This window comes from Grampus griseus, assembly GCF_964374135.1.
Source record: "Grampus griseus genome assembly, chromosome: 4".
NCBI classification, from domain to species: Eukaryota; Metazoa; Chordata; class Mammalia; order Artiodactyla; family Delphinidae; genus Grampus; species Grampus griseus.
In genome coordinates this window covers 17,596,575-17,600,178 of record NC_138997.1, presented here as the reverse complement: position 1 = coordinate 17,600,178, position 3,604 = coordinate 17,596,575, and the positions used below count along the sequence as shown (strand labels likewise).

Genomic DNA, 3,604 nt, shown 5'->3' with positions numbered 1-3,604 from the left:
GCAGTCCCGTTCCCCCACTTGTGTAGGGTGTTTGAATGGAAGTTGCGTGCTGCGGCCATTCTGGCTAGCCCTGTTCAGCCAGACATCCACAACGGGGCAGTCCAAGGCTGAATTACGTGTATTTTAAGATTCAGACATTTCCAGGCATGTCTAGAGGACACACCACAGCAGGATTTGCATGAAGCACACAGGAACAAATGGAAAGAACTCATCCTAAAGGAAGAGTTGTTCTGGAACACAAACTTGACCCAGTCTGGATGCCGTAATCTCAGAAGGAAAAGGAATTATTAGCAGCAGAACATGATATTGGGGTCTGAGACTGCCTGCCCTGTAGCAATGAACTCATGATTTGAGTCCTGGGGAAAAGGAACTTCAGGTGATGCTGAAATATATAAAACCTCCAAAAGAACAAAACAACAACAGAAAAGAACCCTCTAAGAGCACAGAGCAGCTCTGCTGTAGGGCCTTTGACCTGGGAGGAGGGGAAGCTTCTCCCTTTTTATTTTTATTTATTTATTTTTCCTTTAGAAGTCTTTATTAGATCATAAATGTACAACAGCTTCTGAAGTCTACACAGGCACTTCAGTTTTTAAAAGGAATACATGTAACATTATGTCTCATTACACCATGAACCTGGATAACAGCTTTTCAAAACTTTGTGAGAAAAATCTTGAAAAAGGTTTCACATGTCACCCGACACTTACACATTTTAACATTATCAAAGAAGGTATGTTTCTACACTCTTACAAAGACCACTAGAAAGAAACAGTTAGAAAGCTAAGAAACTGTCTCAAAAGCATTTTTTTCCACAATCTTTCCTCCATAGTAAGGTAATGTTCTTAAATAATTCAATCCATTCACAAATGGCTCTCTGCATCTGCTCTGATGTCTTCTGCTCTGCCTATTTCTGTATGACTGAGAGTTTCCACGACCTGAAGATGTTCTGTTACCTCTGGGCTCTCATTCTCTCCTATTCATACATCCTCTCCTACTTGCCCATGGCCAACAGAAAGAAACTCAGTATCGGCTGGTCCCTTCATAACCCCCACTTCCTCCACTGACACCTGGACCATAGTTTCCTCCACCGTATAATTCTCGTGCCTGCTACCGACGTTTCCACTTTTCGCTAAGCTTAGTTAGAAGGCTGCTGGTTACGATTTCCGAAAATCATTGTCATTTCCATTTGCACACTTTCCTCCTCCATAGATGCCATACCACCCCCGGGGCTCCCACCCTGGTGGCCAGATCCAGGTACTCCCCCACACCTACTAGAGCCATGACCAAGCCCACCGACCACTCCTGAATCCATCAGATCGTCCTCCAAGTTTCCTTCCTCGTCCTGCTCCAACATTTCCACCGCCGCCAGGAGAATCTCCAGCACCGACGTTGCCTCCTCTGCCACCTCTAGAACTGTGGATTTCCTGCCTTTGAGGTCGAGACAGGGCCTTTCTTACTTCTGCATGATGACCACTGACAGTATGGTATTTCTGCAGCACAAGCTTATCCACCGGATCACAGCCATCAAAAGTGACAAACCCAAAGCCTCTTTCCTTTCCAGACTCCCTATCAGTAATTATCTCAATGACATCGATTTTTCCGTATTTCTCAAAGTAATCTCTGAGATGGTGCTTCTCAGTAGCTTCTTCAATTCCACCAACAAAACAGCTTCTTCACAGTTAGGAAAGCGCCCCGCTGTCCAGAATCCTCTCTTGGGACAGCACGTTTGGGGGCAACCGTTTCCTATCAGTGGAATGAGGTGTGGCAGCCTCCACCTCAGCCGTGGATGAGAAAGTTACAAAACCGAATCCTCTTGATCTTTTCCTGGCAGGATCCCTTATGACCACACAGCCTGTAAGTTTTCCCCGTTGCTGGTAGTAGTTCCTCAGATTTTCTTCTGTGGTTTCAGAGCTCAAGCCACCAATAAAGAGTTTATGGAATTCTTCTTGTTCCTTCTTCTTCCTCCAGAAAGAAACAGTTTTGAAACTTTCCTCCATCTTGGAGTCCATCGCTTCAGCCATTTTCCTGAAGCTGAGGGAGATGAGGGAGATCTCAGGGGAAGATCACGAACCTGCAACCTGACCCGCCCCGGATCTGAGGTAAGAACGAACCTCCGATGCTCCAGCAACAACACCTTCTAGGAGCACCTCCATGCAGGGCCCGGCACGCTTGCATAATTCTTGAGCACCTTTCGATTTTCTCCTGACATGCAGACAGCCTGTAGCTTGCTGGGAAAAGCTACTTCTCCTCTTTTAAACAGATGATGCCTCGTGGTCTACGTGAATAACAGCACAACCACCTGTCACACACCGTTATTCTCCAGGTGCCAGTGACTACCATGGAAGAGTAGCCCCAGCACAGAGACCACAGCATCAGCCATAGGAAAGGAATTCTCTTTACCTCATTGAAGCACAGAACACAGAAGAGACTACCGCAAGATCCTTCAGCGTTAGAGAGCAGCCTGACATTGGAAGAGTGGAATACCTTCAGTTTGGGTCAGCGTGGTCGCTCCAGGCATCAGTGGGAAATGACAGTGATGGGAGTGCGTAGGAAACCCTTTCTTGGCACCCATTCTTCTCCCGAGTTTTTGATCATCTTTACCATCACTACCCTGAGCTCGGGTAGGTGGCCTATCTCCACTTCACTTAGTTCTTCTTCTGGGGTTTTATCTTGTACCTTTGTCTGGAACATGTTCCTCCGCTGCCTCATTTTGCCTAAGTTGCTGTTTTTATTTTTACGTATCTGGTAGGTTGGTCACATTTCTCAACCTTGGAGAAGCAGCCTTTTGCAAGAGACTTCCTGTGAGTTCCAGCAGGGCACTCCTCTCTCACTACCGGACTTACATGCTCTAGGGGTGCCCCCTATGAGGGCTGACTACTGTGGGTGGTCTGGTGTCACTGGCCCTTAGTCCTATCGGTCACCAGGCCCTGCCTTCTGCGGAGGCTGCTGGCCACTACTTGGCAGGACCAGTTCACCAAGGGGCTGACTGCAGAACCCCAGGGCATCCCGGGGCTTAAGGTGGATCACTAGTGGGTGGAGTCAGGGTCCAGAAAGCTCCGGGGTTACTTCCTGCCCACTGGTGGGTGGAGCCAGGTCCTGTGGTTAGTACTGGCCTATCCCAGAGCTGTTGTCAGATCACTGGGGTGGGGTGGGTTGTGAAGGCTGGCTCCTGACACAGTTGGATATGGGGTCCCGGGTGTCTCGAAGCTTGCGTTGACCTGCTAGCGGGCAGGGCCAAGGCCCAGCTGGTCCTAGGGCAGGGTCCGCAGGCTGCAGGATTGTGGTGTTCTTGAGTCCAGTGTCTAGCCCCTGGTGGGTGAGGCTGGTCCAGGGGCTAGAGCCAGCTTCTTGAGGGCAAGGCGGGCAGTAGGGGATTCTGGGGGTGGTGCCTGCCCACTGGTGGGTGGAGCTGGGTCCTGGCCCTCTGGTGGGTGGCACCGTGTCTCGAAACGGCTGCGGGCTTACGAGATATCTAGGCAGCCTCTCTGGTGATGGGCGGGCCTGCGTCCCAGCACTTGGCCTGAGGCGTCCCAGCACTGGTGGATGGGGCCAGATCTTGTCGCTAATGAACTAGAGGGAGGTCCCCACTCTGCCACCTGCCAGTGTC

At 49.9% G+C, this 3,604-nt stretch overlaps 1 pseudogene across 1 annotated transcript; it reads right to left on the bottom strand.

Annotated features, from left to right (window-relative positions):
- Nucleotides 1–1,268: 1,268 nt before the first annotated feature.
- LOC309821816 (heterogeneous nuclear ribonucleoproteins A2/B1-like) lies at nucleotides 1,269–3,002 on the bottom strand (annotated as a pseudogene). The gene is made up of 2 exons: nucleotides 2,900–3,002; nucleotides 1,269–2,091 (listed from the first exon to the last, which is right to left on the bottom strand). The product of its transcript is annotated as a heterogeneous nuclear ribonucleoproteins A2/B1-like (transcript).
- Nucleotides 3,003–3,604: the final 602 nt, after the last annotated feature.